Here is a 20913-nt window from a genome sequence, read left to right on the forward strand (position 1 = left end):
AGGCTCAGTTTGTTGTTTACCCCGCAACGCAACGTGGCTCAGCAGAGACACACCCGCTACCTCTCTCTCTGTGACCTTGAGGCACACAGGAGTCACTTGATGCTTCTCTTGTCTCTTTGACACAAGCACACACACACACGCACTCACACACACACACACACAGAGCAACAGCAGTCCCCCACCGTTAGAAACCCTATAGTTGCACTCCGCATCCCAGCGGAGGCCATGCATCTGCGTGCCCCTCTAGGCTAGTCCTGGGGTGCATTTTCCCTGCCACACACACACACACACACACACACACACACACACACACACACACACACACACACACACACACACACACACACACACACACACACACAGAGTAACAGCAGCCCCCCACCGTTAGAAACCCTATAGTTGCATCCCAGCAGAGTCCATGAATCTACGTGCCCCTCTAGGCTAGTCCTGGGGTGCATTTTCCCTGCCACACACACACACACACTTCCACTGCATGGTAATGAGGGTGAGGGTTGTGGGTATAAAGGCGACAGCCTACTCACCAAATACTGACCCGCAGCTCATGGGCGGGAGCGAGCACGATGGGGGAGCGCGCTGATCAGAGGGAAGCGCCACGATGCGGCTCGCTCACGCTGAAGGCACAGGCAAACCGGCTGATTAGATGCTACGATGCCACCGCTTCAGCTGAGCTGGCTGCCGTATCTTTATTTTACATTTTTTAATGTTTGTTTTTCTCTCTCCTTTGTTTTTTTTTCTTTGTCCTCACGGAGACGGCGGTGGATGAGAGATGTGTGCGTGAGGGCTTTTGCACGTAATTAACTGAAATTTATGCCCATCCGAGACAAAAATTGTGCCATTTTAACTTTGGAAAATATACTCGGCTTCTTATTTAAAATATATTTTTAAAGACACTACTAGTTTTTTCCTTCAAAGATCAAAACCTATTCACCCAATGAAAAACAAACGGAAAATTATTGTAGGCATATTTCTGACTTTTTAACGCCTAATGCAAAGACAGGTGGATGACTGGACATCCATTTTGTGTCATCTTGACAAAGAACAATCAGGCAACATGCAGAATTGGGGAAAGAAGCCTAATGAGCTTTCTGTGCAAATTGTCTCAAATGTATTGAATTCTCTGTCTCAATAATGTTTTCTCAAAGTCAAGAATTTGTGAACTGAATTTCTCCTTCAAGAGATTTTAAAAGTTCATGATTTTCACCTGTAGTGTGCAGATACTGTATCTTTTGGTGCAAATCTATTCCTGCTTTAGCCAACCTGTCGGTACCTTGCCAAATGAGACAACGGTGTGCCATTATTGAGAGCAGAAACCAGACTGGCACCCAGGCTAGGGTTAGCCAGGCTGTGCCCACTCGTCTGTGCTTTTTGGCCTGGTTGTAAGACAAAGAGTTAGGGAGAGAGACAGAGGGCCAGGCCTCACTCTCTGCCATGCGGGAGTTAGCTGGCAGACCCATCCTGGAACATGCAACCCCCAGCCTATCCTGGTTCAAAGTGACAGTGAGAACAATGACAAACTCTACTTTTTAGGCTTCACCACTAAAGCATTCTGGCAACGATGCTGTCTCTGGCCAAGATGGACAGATCATGGAGGAGTTGGAAGAAAGACAGGACAATGACCCATTGCAACATCCTTGAATGAGAGAACGAGAAACCGAGAGAGACCAGACAACGGCCAACTTATCTATAGCCCTGGCCAGCTTTTCATTTCTCTTTTCATATCTCCTGTAAAACTAAATTCAATGAACCCTGACCTCACTGTGACAACCCTGAGGATGTGGAGAGGAGTAAGTCTACCTTATCTGAGTGGAAAAAAGTGCATGAGGGTGAGATATGATTTGGGGAGAGGGAAGGAGTAAGAGGAGAGGGAGATGAGCGAGGGAGAGAGAGAAGAAATTGAGAGGGGAGAGGAGTGAAACAGGGAGGGGGTGAGACATGGATATGGGAGGAGAGAGGGTTAGAGGAGTGAGAGGCACAGAGGTGAGAGAAGGGGGCTGAGCGTGCCAGTGTGAATTAGTGTCCAGCCCGACAGGCACAGGAAAAGCAGAAAGAGGAGAGATCCTGTGAGGCAGTCTGATCAGCACGGCAGAGAAAGAGGAGGAAGAAGAGGAGGAAGAGGAAGAAGAGGAGAGATCTTGTAAGTCAGAGCAGTATGGCTGCCAGCACAAAGGATGGTCCTCCCTGTTATTTTCAGCCCCATTAATATCTGAACGCTGAGTACAGCCTCATCCATTATTCATTAGGATCCCAGTACGACAGAGAGGATGCATGTGTGTGTGTGTGAGAGAGAGTGACCCCGAGGCAGAGAGACAGTGGGGCCAAAGGCAGATAGAGCAGATAAATAGTCGTATAAGTGACACTGAGTGACAGAGCCTGGGGCTTTCACTGTGCTCTGTCGGCGGTGCTCCGTGGTGCCGCGGCCAAAGGTCCAGGCTGATCCTCTGCTAACGACCTGCATGATGTATGAGTGGGGCTGGGACCGCTGACATGGGGGCTGGACGCACACTGGGCTCGGCTGGACGACACACACTGACACATATACTGTATCACAATGACGACACGGCTTTCCCTAACACCACCCCAGGCCACCTCACTCCCCACACTCTAGCCTTGCACCCTGACCTGGGTCCAGATAGTATTTGTTATCTTTCGAAACGATCGCACCCAAAGTATTTGAAAGAAAACAAATGCTATTTGGACCCAGTTCTACCTAACACCTCCCCACCCAATGTGGTATACTGTATAGCTTGTTTGATCCTTTCTAGGGGTATTTTGGCATATTAACTTAGAGATGATAATACCCTGCCTAACCCCGGTGTATCTGAATGCAATGCGTGGGGATTTAATGATACAGTGAGTATTGACTGTGAACATTCACCAGTGAGGATTCAGATTATTCAATTCTATTTCAACTCATGGCTGCAGACAGACAGGGAGGGAGAGACGGTCCCTATAGGATTTGTGTTGCATGCCCTATTCTCCAGTGATATCGACTCAATCGGATTTTAACCCCTCTCAGCTGGAACCACATTCAGACAAACGCTCTCAACTTAACAAAGGCAGCGTGCTGTGTATGTGTGTGACTACCTTAAAACCGCTGACTATTAATTGTAGCAATGTGAATAGAGCTCACTCAGGGGAATACTACTATGCCATTTAGGGTTTTCCTTTATTAATGCAAATAAATGAACTGTTACTCTTCACTCCTTTATGTCTATAAATCAACTGTTCTCATCGTTTGAGCTGAGAACGCGATTCTCAAGTTAATTGTAACTTGTCCCTTGTCGCTCAGTTGGTAGAGCATGGTGCTTGCAAAGGCAGGTTTGTGGGTTCGATTCACACGGGGGACCAGTATGAAAATGTATGCACTCACTACTGCAAGTCGCTCTGGATAAGAGCATCTGCGAAATGACCAAAAAAATAAAAAGACTACATTGCATAATCATTGTATATACCCATTGGGCACAGACATCAGTTCAACGTCTATTTTTGATTTACATTTGGTTAAGTTGTCAACTAACGGCAGGTAGCCTAGTGGTTAGAGCGTTGGACTAATAACCGAAAGGTTGCAAGATCAAATCCCTGAGCTGACAAGGCAAAAATCTGTCGTTCTGCCCCTGAACAAGGCAGTTAACCCACTGTTCCTAGGCGTCATTGAAAATAAGAATTAGTTCTTAACTGACTTGCCTAGTTAAGTAAACGTTGAAGAAAATGTAAAATCAACAAAAAATATCACCGTGTCATTGGATTTAGGTTAAAAGATGGTTGAAAAAAATACAAAATTCCCTTATATTGATTACTTTTTAAAAATCCAATCAGTTTTCCACGTTGATTCAACATGATCACATATACACTACCGTTCAAAAGCTTGGGGTCACTTACAAATGTCCTTGTTTTTGAAAGAAAAGCACTTTTTTTTTGTCCATTAAAATAACATAAAATTGATCAGAAACACAGTGTAGATATTGTTAATGTTGTAAATGACTATTGTAGCTGGAAACGGCAGATTTGATTTGGAAAATCTACATAGGCGTACAGAGACCCGTTATCAGCAACAATCACTCCTGTGTTCCAATGGCACGTTGTGTTAGCTAATCCAAGTTTATAATTTTAAAAAGCTAATTGATCATTAGAAAACCATTTTGCAATTATGTTAGCACAGCTGAAAACTGTTGTGCTGATTAAAGAAGCATTAAAACTGGCCTTCTTTAGAGTAGTTGATTATCTGGAGCATCAGCATTTGTGGGTTCGATTACAGGCTCAAAATGGCCAGAAACAAAGAACTTTCTTCTGAAACTCGTCAGTCTATTCTTGTTCTGAGAAATGAAGGCTATTCCATGCGAGAAATTGCCAAGAAACTGAAGATCTCATACAACGCTGTGTACTACTCCCTTCACAGAACAGCGCAAACTGGCTCTAACCAGAATAGAAAGAGGAGTGGGAGGCCCCGGTGCACAACTGAGCAAGAGGATGAGTACATTAGAGTGTCTAGTTTGAGAAACAGACACCTCACAAGTCCTCAACCAGCAGCTTCATTAAATAGTACCCGCAAAACACCAGTCTCAACATCAACAGTGAAGAGGCGACTCCAGGATGCTGGCCTTCTAGGCAAAAGAACGCAGACACTGGACAGTGGAAAAGTTTTTAGCTGTGCTAACATAATTGCAAAAGGGTTTTCTAATGAGCAATTAGCCTTTTAAAATGATAAATTTGGATTAGCTAACACAACGTGCCATTGGAACACAGGAGTGATGGTTTCTGATAATTGCCTCTGTACGCCTATGTAGATATTCCATATCAAATCTGCCGTTTCCAGCTACAATAGTCATTTACAACATTAACAATATCTACACTGTATTTCTGATCAATTTGATGTTATTTTAACCTGTCTGGGATAGGGGGCAGTATTTTCACGGCTGGATAAAAAACGTACCTGATTTAAACTGGTTACTACTCTTGCCCAGAAACGAGCATATGCATATTATTAGCAGATTTTGATAGAAAACACTCTAAAGTTTCTAAAACTGTTTGAATGGTGTCTGTGAGTATAACAGAGCTAATATGGCAGGCAAAAACCTGAGAAGATTCCAAGCAGGAAGTGGCCTGTCTGACAATTTGTAGTCCTTCTGTTGCATCTTTATCGAAATTACAGTATCTGTGCTGTTACGTGACACTTTATAAGGCTTCCATTGGCTCTCTAAAGCCTTCAGAAACCGGATTGACACGTCTCCAGTCTCTGGGCAGATAACAGCAGCACAGTTTCTCAGTGGTCTGCCTGGTGACAGAGAGACTGGAGATTCACGAGACCTCGCCATTTTTTTCTTTCCCTCTTTGAATGAATACAACATTGTCCGGTTGGAATATTATCGCTATTTTACGAGAAAAATAGCATAAATATTTATTTTAAACTGCGTTTGACATGCTTCTAAGTACGGTAATGGAACATTTTGAATTTTTTTGTCACGAAATGCACTTGCGCGTTACCCTTTGGATAGTGACCTGAACGCACGAACAAAACGGAGGTATTTGGATATAACTATGGATTATTTGGAACCAAAACAACATTTGTTGTTGAAGTAGAAGTCCTGGGAGTGCATTCTGATGAAGAACAGCAAAGGTAATACAATTTTTCTAATAGTAATTCTGAGTTTAGTGAGCCCCGAAGTTGGCGGGTGTCTGAATAGCTAGCCTGTGATGGCTGAGCTATGTACTCAGAATATTGCAACATGTGCTTTCGCCGAAAAGCTATTTTAAAATCTGACATAGTGATTGCATAAAGGAGTTCTGTATCTATAATTCTTAAAATGATTTTTATGTATTTTGTCAACGTTTATGATGAGTAATTTAGTAAATTCACCGGAAGTTTTCGGTGGGTATGCTAGTTCTGAACATCACATGCTAATGTAAAAAGCTGGTTTTTGATATAAATATGAACTTGATTGAACAAAACATGCATGTATTGTATAACATAATGTCATAGGAGTGTCATCTGATGAAGATCATCAAAGGTTAGTGCTGCATTTAGCTGTGGTTTGGGTTTTTGTGACATATATGCTTGCTTTGAAAATGGCTGTGTGATTATTTTTGTCTGTGTACTCTCCTAACATAATCTAATGTTTTGCTTTCGCTGTAAAGCCTTTTTGAAATCGGACAATGTGGTTGGATTAGCGAGAGTCTTATCTTTCAAATGGTGTAAAATAGTCATATGTTTGAGAAATTGAAGTTATAGCATTTTTAAGGTTTTTGTATTTCGTGCCGCGCTCTACCATTGGATATTGGTGAGGCGTTCCGCTAGCGGAACGTCTAGATGCAAGAGGTTTTAATGGACAATTTTTTAAATTTTCTTTTAAAAACAAGGACATTTCTAAGCGACCCCAATCTTTTGAACGGTGGTGTATATTTTTTGTTCTTGTTTCCACGTCATTTCAATGTTCATTCAAACCATTTTTGCCCAGTGAGTATCTATTTACCTCATCAAAGAATATTACCTTTCAGTTTATAGTTGTAATAATAGAGACTACCACATTAACAATGATTCTTTATACAATTATCATGTGGGAAACAACTGGTAGTCTTCTCTTCATCTTCCAGCGTCTTCTTTATCTGAACAACAGAAAGAGTCTAATTACATCTTACTGGTTGAATCAACATTGTTTCCACACCATTTCAATAAAATGATGTTGAACCAACGTGGAATAGACGTTGAATTGATGTCTGAGCCCTGTATGAGGATTCAGTGGGATGATTCAGTGACATCCAATCGTTTTATACTGTAGGTCTACTCTGTCTATATATTGGACACTTTTATTTAAAGTGACTGCATGCGTTCTTAGTTAGCTGGCCGTTGATAAAGAGGTTGAGACTTGCCTGCTGTAAGATGGCCTCCTTCACAGCAGGATCATTCAGTTCCAGATCAAAGTCTGGGGTCAGCTCCACTCATGAAATGCCTCTTGGTTTTGGAGGCTAAGGAATAAACAGGAATGTTTTAAATTGAATTAATTGAAATGGCATCAAATGGAATGAATTAACCACAACCATGATTTGTGGAATATGATTGATCTTTTAGCACATCATATGAGTCAGATAAAGGTCATGTTTGATTTGAATCTATGGCGTTAAGCCATTTAGTGTTACAGGGAGAGATTATCTATGCTTAACATTCTGTAAAGGAGTATATTTATTTTGCGTTTTGCAGGAAAGCCCAGTTTCTCACTGTAGAGGAGATCATCACTCACCCCCGCAGCAAAAGAAGCCCTTTTCGGTGTCACAGGACCAACCCGCCCATCTGGTCTTGATGCCAAATGCGACACAGTTCTCTGCCCAGTGGACAGAAAGACGGTTACTGGGTTGTCCCTCGATCCAGTTTGTGAACGAGGAGTCAATCTGGTTTGACCACGTCCAGGGCTCCCTTTACAGGCTGATCCACACCACCGGGTCACCAGCTACACCAGCTATGTCGTCGTTCTCATCCTGGTTACTCACGCTGGCCAGGTCTGTGTGGTTGTCCCTGCACTGCAGTAGCTTTAAACCTCTCTGCAGCCCATAACCTCTCCTATGTAAACATTATTCTGCTATAGCCGAGCTGTATGTGAGAAAGTATGTACAGTACAATCTAACATAGACTTTACTTTACATTTAGTCTCCCTTAATAAATGCTTCATAAATGGTTTGTAAAGGCTGGATAAGTAGTTTAAATACTGTTAATTGTGTTTTTATAAATCAGTATCAATAAGCGCTCAATTGTAAAAGTGTCTCTGTGTGTGATTGTAGCTTTTGAGAGCAGAAAATATTAATTGATTCTCATCCTCGTAGCTGATGAATAAATGTTCACTGGAATATTTGCTGTCAGACCATTCAGACCACTTCGTCATGACCACACAGGACTCACTACTATTAGTGTTACTTGGTTCTCCATCACTCCACAGCCTAAAGTCTGCCTGTCCGGGCCCATAGTAGTGATTGTCTACCATAGACCCCTTGCAGCTGTTCATAACATCTTCATACATCATATTGTAACCACTGTCTACTATAATGTCCAGCAGCCTGTCCATCTCCTCCATGTTGTCTACAGTGGCCAGGTCAGTGTACCTCTCGCTGCAGTAACTGGGCCTAGATCAAGGTCTTCAGCTCGTTCACAAAGCGGTGCTCACGGGGGAGACTAGAATAGTGGGCGAGGGACCCTGTGAACAGAGGTATCACTAAACGCCCGTTTTTGGTTTACTGGTGGCAGTTCCTACAACCAAATATTGACAGTGCAGTAACATAAATATATTTTCAATAAACAAAGTCAGTTCTAGCCTGGCGTACCTAAGACCAAAAGGAGAGGAAGAATGTTCCCTCCCATGGTAATCCAACCTGGAATAGTTTCAGAAATCATATGTAAAACATATAATACAGTATTTTATCAGAGCGACCAAAAGTGTTTTTAAAGCATTGTAAGAAATAACAAGTAATTGGTGAACAAAGCAGTCAACGTTATTAAGATATTTTTCAGCACAAGTAAAGTATATTTCCTCTTAAATCAGAATGTCATATAATATTCAAACATGTCAAATTAAATGTTAACGCTCTAATATACAGCAGTGTATGAATGAATGAATGAATTCCTTAATTAATTAATGAATATCATTTTATTTTTGTGTCAAATCGCCAGCTGGCAACCCATCTCTTATGGGATTAATTGACACATAAACAAACATTACAATAATTCACAGTGATAATTCTTCTTCCGGTGTTCTCTGCAGTGCGCATTGCATTAAGAGTGAAACAATTTAAGATTCAAATCAATACATAATAGTAAATATTTACTACATAATAGTAAATAAAACAATAATTATATCCCTAGAGCAGTAAAAAAATACACAACACAACACAACACAACACAACACAACACAACACAACACAACACAACACAACAAAGATAAAGATAAAGATAAAGATAAAGATAAAGATAAAGATAAATGCACAAAGATTTAACAGAAGGCATTTGAATCCAGTCTGGCACAAAGAGAAGATTCATGTGGGAGACAAGCCTATACAAACTATATACACACGTGCCATTTACCACATAGAAGAAAAACGTTTTTACATTTTTTTTTATTTCAACTTTATTTAACCAGGTAGGCCAGTTGAGAGCAAGTTCTCATTTACAACTGCGACCTGGCCAAGATGAAGCAAAGCAGTGCGACACAAACAACACAGAGTTACACATGGGATAAACAAACGTACGGTCAATAACACAATATAAAAATCTATATACAGTGTGTGCAAATGTAGTAAGATTAGGGAGGTAAGCCAATAAATAGGTCATAGTGGCGAAATAATGACAATTTAGCAGTTAAACACTGGAATGATAGATGTGCAGAAGATGAATCTGCAAGTAGAGATACTGGGGTGCAAAGGAGCCCCCCAAAAATAACAATATGGGGATGAGGTAGTTGGGTGGGCTATTTACAGATGGGCTGTGTATAGGTGCAATGATCGGTAAGCTGCTTTGACAGCTGATGCTTAAAGTTAGTGAGGGAGATGTAAGACTCCAGCTTCAGTGATTTTTGCGATTTGTTCCAGTCATTGGCAGCAGGGAACTGGAAGGAAAGGCGGCCAAAGAGGAGTTGGCTTTGGGGATGACCAGTGAAATATACCTGCTGGAGCGCGTGCTACGGTTGGGTGCTGCTACGGTGATCAGTGAGCTGAGATAAGGTGGGGCTTTACCTAGCAAAGACTTATAGATGTGTGTTTGGGGTGGCAGGGTAGCCTAATGGTTAGAGTGTTAGACTAGTAACCGAAAGGTACAAATCTGTCGTTCTGCCCCTGAACAGGCAGTTAACCCACTGTTCCTAGGCCGTCATTGAAGATAAGAATTTGTTCTTAGCTGACTTGCCTAGTTAAATAAAGGTCAAATAAATAGATGACCTGGAGCCAGTGGGTTTGGTGACATATATGAAGCAAGGGCCAGCCAACAAGAGCATACAGGGGCTTTGGTGACTACATCCAATTTGCTGAGTAGAGCGTTGGAGGCTATTTTGTAAATGACATCGCCGAAGTAGGATAGTCAGTTTTACGAGGGTATGTTTGGCGGCAAGGATGCTTTGTTTGCGAAATAGGAAGCCAATTCTAGATTTAATTTTGGATTGGAGATGCTTACTGTGAGTCTGGAAGGAGAGTTTACAGTCTAACCAGACACCTAGGTATTTTGTAGTTGTCCACATATTCTAAGTCAGAACAGTCCAGAGTGGTGACGCTAGACGGGGGCGGGCGGTCAGTTGAAGAGCATGCATTTAGTTTTACTTGCATTTATGAGCAGTTGGAGGCCACGGAAGGAGTGTTGTATGGCATTGAAGCTTGTATGGAGGTTTGTTAACACAGTGTCCAAAGAAGGGCCAGAAGTATACAGAATGGTGTCGTCTGCGTAGAGGTGGATCAGAGAATCCCCAGCAGCAAGAGTGACATCATTGATGTATACAGAGAAAAGAGTTGTGCCGAGAATTGAACCCTGTGGCACCCCCATAGAGACTGCCAGAGGTTCGGACAACAGGCCCTCCGATTTGACACACTGAACTCTATCTGAGAAGTAGTTGGTGAACCAGGCGAGGCAGTCATTTGAGAATTATAGGTAGCTCCTTTTCTTTTATTCCAGGATTTATCTAAATATTCTGCAAACGGAAATTCACAATAGACAAAAAAACATTTCAGTTTCTCCTCATGGCTCAGCCACATATTGCCTGGTGAGCTTTCTGGAATAACAGCAAGCATATATCGTGGAACATCGTATATTGTGTAATTCAACTATATTTTGAACGGTCTACCACTTGTCTTGAGAGGCAATGTGGTAGAGAAGTCTTTCCAATTCACTATCTCTCTCTTTCGCTCTCTCGCTCTCTCATGCAAAGCTGGACTAGTCACCATAGAAACCCTTGACTAGGAGTGGTCAGCTGTAGTCCATAGTAGGGTGACTTTGTTCCTAAATACTGATCCAATGTTTTGTCTTAACCAGGCCCCCAGTGCCCGGCTGGAGCATGAAGTCAGGAGCTCTGCTGGTCGGCTACTGCCTAATAACCTAGCGGTGCCAAAAGCCCTGGTCTGCCTTAGGAAGCCTATGTAAATTATGATCACCAGAATGGCCAACATTTTTTTATGGACCCCGTTTTGGACTCTAAAATAACTATATTATGATAGAGTTCGATCCCCACGGTAAATTATTTTAAAATTCACTACAAATTGTGATCCATTCTGACTACTACATTTGTTGTCACACAGGCCCACGTGCTGACACAGACCAATCATGGCTACGTGGAGGCTCGCGCCCTCATGCAATAGACATTAAGGTTGAATAGCTCAGGCAGGAGTCTGTGGGTTGGCCTGCTTATGTGTACTGGGTATTTTGTGGATTTGATTTTCACTGGGCCGTTGAAAATTCCATGGAGTTGACCTATTGGAAGCACTGTGTGTTTTGAAGTATATTTTGCTTAATCGTTTAATCAAAAAAGGATAAAGAGTCTGTCCATTCTGTTTAAAGTGGTCATTTGGTTGTGAGCTGACATTTTTTACTCCCCCCCCAGTTTGAACAGAGGACAGAGCAAGTGTACAAAGTCCTCCATGTTGAAGCTACAGTATGGTATGTAGTTATATTTACTCTAAGTACAGTGGACTGTAGTTAGTAAGCCTGAACGTTAGTGAATTGTGGTGTAATCAGGCTCAAGTGGTCAAGTGTGTTCGGTCAGGAGATAAGTGGTTAGATGAATGGCAGTGACTTTGCGCCTCATTAGTGTGTGTCTGTGTGTGTGTGTGTGTCTCTTGTTAGTAATAGGTCAGTGAACTGCTGTCCAAATTTCTAAATGGCCATTCAGACCAGAGCTGTGTGTGTGTGTTACTATCAGACCACTGGGTTTGTCTGCATCTTCTCACTCAGGCATGCTGTTTACTGCAGGAAATATATAACCTTTCTTTCAGTTTGATTTCAGGGTAAAAAGACTGTAAAATGTCCATATTTATCAGTTTGTTATTTACAATCAGTTATAAAGTGTGTGCTCTCGTTTTCCGTGGCCAACGTGAGTAAATCATTTAAGCGTGTTAACCCTCGCGAGGCTGTCGGACCAACACCCCTGAAATGCTGATCCTCAACATGTGGGCCCCACAGGGGTTCATGCTCAGCCCCCTCCTGTACTCCATGTTCACCCATGACTGCTTGGCGGGTTTGGTAACTCATGTTTTTATACTTCAACAACGAAGTTAGGTAGGTCGAAAGCTTGTTTGGTATAGCTTTGTAAACAAAAAGGGAATAGTGAAGTGATCTACTGGTTAATGAGGACCAGACAACCTTTTGATAGAGGATGCAGTGATGAGTATTAAAACTGTCACCTGTGATAAAACAAAGGGCGCTAAGGTAGACGGCTTTCAAAGGTTTAAGAGTAGTGGCTGCTGCATTCTGTTAAATTGTGTCACCATAGTTTAGAACTGGCAGGGAAGTTGACGGTACAATCTGCTTCCTGCTGTTTAGAGAGCAGTGGAGGCTGCTGAGGGGAAGACCGCTCACAATAATGTCTGGAACAGAGCAAATGGAATGGTATCAAACACATGGAAACCACTCATTCCACTCCAGCCATTACCACGAGCCCGTCCTCCCCAATTGAGATGCCACCAAGCTCCTGTGTTATGGAGAGGCAAGATCTTTTTCTAAAACAAAGCCCACTTTAAATCTTAGCTTTTTAGCTAACTCATCAGTATGCTTTTTAAATGTTGTTATCTCCTTGTCAATCCAAAAGCCCAGATATTTATAGGTGGGAACCTGATCGATGGGAGGACCATTAAATTAATAAATACTTTATGTAGTCCTTCTAAAACATTTTTGCGAGAATTAGAGAACAATGTGTATTTAGTCATGCACACATTAAGTAGAAGTTTTAAACCAGCCAGGGCATTTTGTAAGGCAACAAAGTCAGATTGCAGCTCTAACAACGCATTGTCTACAGCTGGGGCTATGGCATACATAACATTATTGTCTGCATAAAAATGAATATTACAAGTTTTAAAAGATAGACCAATATTATCTATATAGATAATATTGGTCTATCTCTCATTACATCGTAATATCCAGGAACCTATATTTAACTACTGCTGTACACACCTTTTCTATTCATATACTATCCATACTGTCTAAACACACCATTATATATGTATAACATTGCTCGTTCTGATATTTGCTAATATTTTTACTTTTTGGATTATGTGTGTATTGTTTTCTATTACTGCACTGTTGTAGCTATAAACACAAGCATTTCGCTGCAACAGCAGTAACATCTGCAAACGTTTGGGGCGGCAGGTAGCCTAGTGGTTAGAGCGTTGGGCCAGTAAACGAAAGGTTGCTAGATCGAATCCCCGAGTTCTGCCCCTGAACAAGGCAGTTAATCCACTGTTCCCTGGTAGGCCGTCATTGTAAATAACAATTTGTTCTTAACTGACTTGCCTAGTTAAATAAAATAACAAAAATGTGTGTACACAACCATAAACCTTAATTTTATTCATTATAATTGATAACTAGGGGCTAGATTAAATCAGTAACGAGAAAGATCAGCATTATACCGCAATAGAAATGAGCGTTTACCTTGAATGCAGTCTTCGTGAATGCAGGAACATTTCCTTTACATTTAAATTGCACTATAATCGCACTTCCGCAATAGAGTCCTAACTAATATCCTGTTGGGGGTAGGGGGCAGTATTTACACGGCCGGATAAAAAATGTACCCGATTTAATCTGGTTACTACTCCTGCCCAGTAACTAGAATATGCATATAATTATTGGCTTTGGATAGAAAACACCCTAAAGTTTCTAAAACTGTTTGAATGGTGTCTGTGAGTATAACAGAACTCAGATGGCAGGCAAAAACCTGAGAAGATTTCATGCAGGAAGTGGCCTGTCTGACAAGGTGTTGTTGTTCTTGCTTCTGTTTATTGAAGAGTCAGGATCTTAGCTGTAACGTGACACTTCCTACGGCTCCAATAGGCTCTCAGAGCCCGGGAAAAACCTGAACGATGTCGAGGCAGCCCCAGGCTGAAACACATAATCGCCTTTGCCAAGTGGCCGATCAGAGGACAAAGGGCTTAGGCTCGTGCCCGAGTCGACCCAGTGATATATTTTCTTTCGGCTGTTTACCTAATTGCAGATTCCCGGTCGGAATATTATCGCTTTTTTACGAGAAAAATGGCATAAAAATTGATTTTAAACAGCGGTTGACATGCTTCGAAGTACGGTAATGAAATATTTAGAAATCTTTTGTCACGAAATGCGCCGTGCGCATGACCGTTATTTACCATTGGGATAGTGTCTAGAACGCACGAACAAAACGTCGCTGTTGGAACATAACTATGGATTATTTTGGACCAAACCTACATTTGTTATTGAAGTAGAAGTCCTGGGAGTGCATTCTGACGAAGAACAGGAAAGGTAATCAAACTTTTCTAATAGTAAATCTGACTTTGGTGAAGGCTAAACTTGGTGGGTGTCTAAATAGCTAGCCCTGTGATGCCGGGCTATCTACTTAGAATATTGCAAAATGTGCTTTCACCGAAAAGCTATTTTATAATCGGACATATCGAGTGCATAGAGGAGTAATGTATCTATAATTCTTAAAATAATTGCTTTTTGTGAACGTTTATCGTGAGTAATTTAGTTAATTGTTAGTAAATTCGCCGGAAGTTTGCGGGGGTATGCTAGTTCTGAACGTCACATGCTAATGTAAAAGCTGTTTTTTGATATAAATATGAACTTGATTGAACAAAACATGCATGTATTGTATAACATAATGTCCTAGGTGTGTCATCTGATGAAGATCATCAAAGGTTAGTGCTGCATTTAGCTGTCTTCTGGGTTTTTGTGACATTATATGCTAGCTTGAAAAATGGGTGTCTGATTATTTCTGGCTGGGTACTCTGCTGACATAATCTAATGTTTTGCTTTCGCTGTAAAGCCTTTTTGAAATCGGACAGTGTGGTTAGATTAACGAGAGTCTTGTCTTTAAATAGCTGTAAAATAGTCATATGTTTGAGAAATTGAAGTAATAGCATTTCAAAGGTATTTGAAAATCGCGCCACAGGATTCAACTGGCTGTTACGTAGGTGGGACGAATTCGTCCCGCCTGCCCTAGAGAGGATATAATATAGACTCATATACAGTGCCTTCAGAAAGCATTCATACTCCTTGACTTATTCCACATTTTGTTGTGTTCAAAATTCTAAATGTATTAAATAGATTGTTTTTCTCACCCATCTACACACAATACCCCATAAGTGAAAACATGTTTTAAGAAATTTTTTAAAAAATGTTAGAATCACTGTCGGCAGTGATTCCATCTGTGAGTCTTTCTGGCTAAGTCTCTAAGAGCTTTGCACACCTGGATTATACAATATTTGCACATTATTTTTGTATACTTGTCATAGATTTTCAAGACGATTTAAGTCAACTGATAAGCAACTCCAGTGTATATCTGGCCTTGTGTTTGAGGTTATTGCTATGCTGAAAGGGGATTTAATTTCCCAGTGTCTGGTGGAAAGCAGAATGAAACTATGTTATACATTTTTTACCTCCTGTTTCAGGAAGTGATGTCACTCCTCTAGGATTTTGCCTATGCTTAGCTCCATTCCATTTCTTTTTTATCCTGAAAACTCCCCAAGCATACCCATAACATGATCCAGCCACAGCTATGCTTGTAAATATGGAGAGTGGTACTCAGTAATGTGTTGTATTGGATTTGCCTCAAACATAACACTTTGTATTCAGGATAAAAAGTTAATTGCTTTGCCACATTTTTTGCAGTATTACTTTTGCGCCATGTTATAAACAGGATGCAAGTTTTGGAATATTTGTATTCTGTACAGGGTTCCTTCTTTTCACTCTGTCAATTAGGTTAGCATTGTGGAGTAACTACAATGTTGTTGATCAATTCTCAGTTTTCTCCTATCACAGCCATTAAACAATGTAACTGTTTTAAAGTCACCATTTGCCTCATGGTGAAATCCCTGAGCAGTTTCCTTCCTCTCCGGGCCCCCTGAGTTAGGAAGGATGCCTGTATCTTTGTAGTGACTGGGTGTATTGATACCCAACGCAAAGTGTAATTAATAACTTGACCATGCTCAAAGGGATATTCAATGTTTTATTTTTTTATTTTTACCCATCCACCAATAGGTGCCATTCTTTGCGAGGCATTGGAAAAGCTCCCTGGTCTTTTCGGTTGAATCTATGTTTGAAATTCACTGCTCTACTGAGGGACCTGAGGGACCAGAACTTATGTGACTTGTTAAGAATATTTTTACTACTGTACTTTTCATTTTTTGATTCAATTTGTAAACATTTCTAAAAACATATTTTCCACTTTGACACTATGGGTTATTATGTGTAGGCTAGGTAAATGTAATCAATTTCCTATTCAGGCTGTAAGATGTCAAGGGGTGTGAATAATTTTTGAAGGCGCTGTAACTGTTCAGATACTTTGTTCCATCCTCAGTATGGTCAGTAGTGTAGCAGTGTATTGTTATTGTGTGGGCAGTTGTAGTGAAATATTAATGGATGTAAATGAGAAATACAGAGCATGAGTATACAGTATTTAAGAGGCATTCATTGTGGAGGATCCTGCAGAGCTATTGTCTGACAAGAAGAGAAGAGCTGCTGCTGGAATGACTGGCAGCTCCCTGTGTCCACTGGAAGGGAGAAAGGAATGGATGGAGGGAGGAAGGGAGAAAGAGAGAGCGAGCGAGAATACTGCGATGTGTATGTGCGTCCGTGTTTGTGCGCGTCCATGTTTGTGTCTGTTGGATCAGGCCTGCCAGTGGAAGGCATTATCTCCAGGGAGGCCTCTACTAGAAAAGGAGAGGAATAGAATGATGGAAGAGAAACGCATGGCTGCGCGTCTCTGTATGCACACACAAAAAAATGTATGCATTTCTCACACTGTATCAGGAATATGTTTGGCATCCCTTATGGGATCCCTCAAAATCACGCACGCACCCACACACACAGCAGCATATGTAGCCTATGTCAGTGAATATGATAGCGGTTTACTGTTTCAGCTGAAATATGTTTTCATCCATACTTGTTATATATTTTTGATACCGTACATCAACATTTAATGGTGCTGGGAGGGAGAAGAAGCTTCTTTATTCCGGTGAATGTACCAGATCTGTCACTGTGGGGAGAGAGAGTGTCATGGAAGTATGTCTTTCTTCAGGGTATCCGTCGGCGTGCTATGTTAATTGTCTTACCTTTCGTTCAGCTCCTATAGAGGAGAGAGATGAAGAGAGATGGAGGGAGAGGACACACTGCTCCTGGTTCCGATCTTCAGCTCTCCAGCTATGTCGTCTCGGCGTAATTCCCGTCTTTAATAACCCCACTGTGTGTGTATGTGTCATTCCTATCTCTGTATCCTAGGTTGCGGTATGCCTGTTTCTAGGTGTAGGTGCTGTGTGGTATTGTGTGGTGTGGTACTACTCTATTTTGTGGCATTGTATGAGTTTGTATTTATCCCTGCAAACAAAAGCCATGACTAGCATTCTCTGTGTCGAGAGACGACGACACACAGGGAGTGTGTAGATGCAGGGCGAGAGGCAGAGCTCTAGGCTGTCCTCCTAAGGAGTCTGTCAGTCAGTCAAACAAACACACTGCCAGAGATAGCCCAAACCACTGCAGCTAACACGCAAGGCAAACACATACACACACATACACACACTATAAGATGAAGACAGTACTTATTTGACCATTGGTGACTATGAGGCAGCACACCACTGACTATAGGTATGCCTTTATCTGACCAAATCTGATGTTTGCAGGTGATATGGTGGTAAGCCACTAGCAGCAGCAGCGAATAGACATCGGCCTCACTCTTCTCTGTTTCCCATCTCAGAGAATGTTAATGGGGAGTTCAACATGGAGACACACTGCCATCTGGTGGCTAGACATGCTACTGCATCCTCAGTAATGCTTTATATTAGTGCAACGAAACGCATTTCAGGGGGGACAAAGATTTATTCAATTGAGCCTACCAGTGAAATTAGTGTTATTATTATAACTGATTATAAGAGAGTGAGATCCATAAAGATCTGATAGCCATGTAGGAGATACCAAACCGGTTGGCATGCTGTCACATTCAAAACCAACAATAGTCCAGCCTACGCCATACACTCATTACAGTCCCAAATTAATAAAAAAGACTGGCATCATTTGAATGGGATTTGCTGTAACACAGGCCTTTGGACATACAAGCATATGTTCATAAGTTGGCTAAAACACAGTTGACTTTCTACAACAAGATCTTTCTACATACAGTGCCGTCGGAAAGTATTCAGACCTTTTGACTTTTTCCACATTTTGTTACGTTACAGCCTTATTCTAAAATGGATTAAGTAAAAAAGAATCCTCAGCAATCTACACACAATACCCCATAATGACAAAGCAAAAACAGGTTATCAATTTTAGCAAATTAAAAAACAAAACAAATATATATACCTTATTTACATTTACGAAATTAAGCTTAGGTGAATCCAGTTTCCTTTGATCATCCTTGAGATGTTTCTACAACTTTATTGGAGTCCACTGGTGGTGAATCCAATTGATTGGACATGATTTGGAAAGGTGCACACCTGTCTATATAAGGTCCCACAGTTGACAGTGCATGTCAGAGCAAAAACCAAGCCATGAGGTCGAAGGAATTGTCAGTAGAGCTCCGAGACAGGATAGTGTCGAGGCACAAATCTGGGGAAGGTTACCAAAACATTTCTGCATCATTGAAGATCGGGGAGAAGGACCTTGGTCAGGGAGGTGACCAAGAACCCGATGGTCACTGACAGAGCTGTAGAGTTCCTCTGTGGAGATGGGAGAACATTCCAGAAGGACAACCATCTGCAGAAATCCACAAATCAGGCCTTTATGGTAGTGACCAGACGGAAGCCACTCCTCAGTAAAAGGCACATGACAACCCACTTGGGAGTTTGCCAAAAGGAACCTAAAGACTCTCAGACCATGAGAAATAAGATTGTCTGGTCTGATGAAACCAAGATTGAACTATTTGGCCTGAATGCCAAACACCACGTCTGGAGGAAACCTTGCACCATCCCTACAGTGAAGCATGGTGGTGGCAGCATCATGCTGTGGGGATGTTTTTCAATGGCAGGGACTGGGAGACTTGTCAGGATGGAGGCAAAGATGAATGGAGCAAATGAAAGAGATCCTTGATAAAAAACCTGCTCCAGAGTGCTCAGAACCTTAGACTGAGGTGAAGGTTCACCTTCCAACAGGACAACGACCCTAAGCACACAGTCAAGACAACACATGAGTGGCTTCGGGACAAGTCTCTGAATATCCTTGAGTGGCACAGCCAGAGCACGGACTTGAACCCGATCGAACATAAATCAATTTTAGAATAAGGGGTCTGAATACTTTCTGAAGGCACAGTATATACAGACACACCTACTCAATCAAGGGTTTTTCTTTATTTTTACATTGTAGAATAATAGTGAAGACATCCAAACTATGAAATAACACATATGGAATCATATAGTAACCAAAAAAGTGTTAACCTCTCTGGGGTATGTGGGACGATTTCGTCCCACCTACGTAACAGCCACTTCAATCCAGTGGCGCGATTTTTGAATCGTTAGAAATGCTATAACTTCAATTTCTCAAACATATGACTATTTCACAGCTATTTAAAGACAAGAATCTCGTTAATCTAACCCCACTGTCCGATTTCAAAAAGGCTTTACAACAAAAGCAAAACATTAGATTATGTTAGCAGAGTACCCAGCCAGAAAAAATCTGACACCCATTTTTCAAGCTAGCATATCATGTCACATAAACCCAAACCACAGCTAAATGCAGCACTAACCTTTTATAATCTTCATCAGATGACACACCTAGGACATTGTGTTATACAATACATGCATGTCTGTTCAATCAAGTTCATATTTATATCAAAAACCAGCTTTTTACATTAGCATGTGAAGTTCAGAAAAAGCATAACCACCGCAAACTTCCGGTGAATTTACTAACAGTTTGCTAAATTACTCACGATAAACGTTCACAAAAAGCATAACAATTATTTTAAGAATTATAGATACATTACCCCTCTATGCACTCGATATGTCCGATTTTAAAATAGCTTTTCGGATGAAGCACATTTTGCAATAATCTAAGTACATAGCCCGGCATTACAGGGCTAGCTATTTAGATACCCACCCAGTTCAGCCTCCACCAAAATCACATTTCCTATAAGAAAAATGTTCTTACCTTGCTTGTTCTTCATCAGAATACACTGCCAGGACTTCTACTTCAATAACAAATGTTGGTTTGGTCCCAAATAATCCATCGTTATATCCAAACAGCGACGTTTTGTTCGTGAGTTCTAGAATGCTTTTTCACGGTCCCGCGCATGGCGCGTTGGCTTGTCAAAAATGTCTAAATATTCCATTACCGTACTTCGAAGCATGTCAACCGCTGTTTAAAACAAATTTTTATGCCATTTATGTCGTAGAGAAGTGATAATATTCCGACCGGGAGTATGCATTGAGCCTAAACAGCCGAATAAAATTTCTCCTCAGAAGCGACTCATGCACGCGCATCATTGAAAGGTCCTCCGAGCATCCACTTACAAAAGGCGATAATATGTTTCAACCTGAGGTTCCCTCGTAAACCTTCAGTTATTTCGCGGGCTCTGAGAGCCTATTGGAGCCCTGGGAATTGTCACGTTACAGCTAAGATCCTTACTTTTCAATAAAAAGAGGTAAGACGCACGACTCCTTGTCAGACAGGGTACTTCCTGCTTGAAGCCTTGTCAGGTTTTTGCCTGCCATAGGAGTTCTGTTATACTCACAGACACCATTCAAACAGTTTTAGAAAATTCAGAGTGTTTTCTA

This window comes from Salmo trutta, chromosome 4 (assembly GCF_901001165.1).
Source record: "Salmo trutta chromosome 4, fSalTru1.1, whole genome shotgun sequence".
In the NCBI taxonomy this organism is placed as follows: Eukaryota; Metazoa; Chordata; class Actinopteri; order Salmoniformes; family Salmonidae; genus Salmo; species Salmo trutta.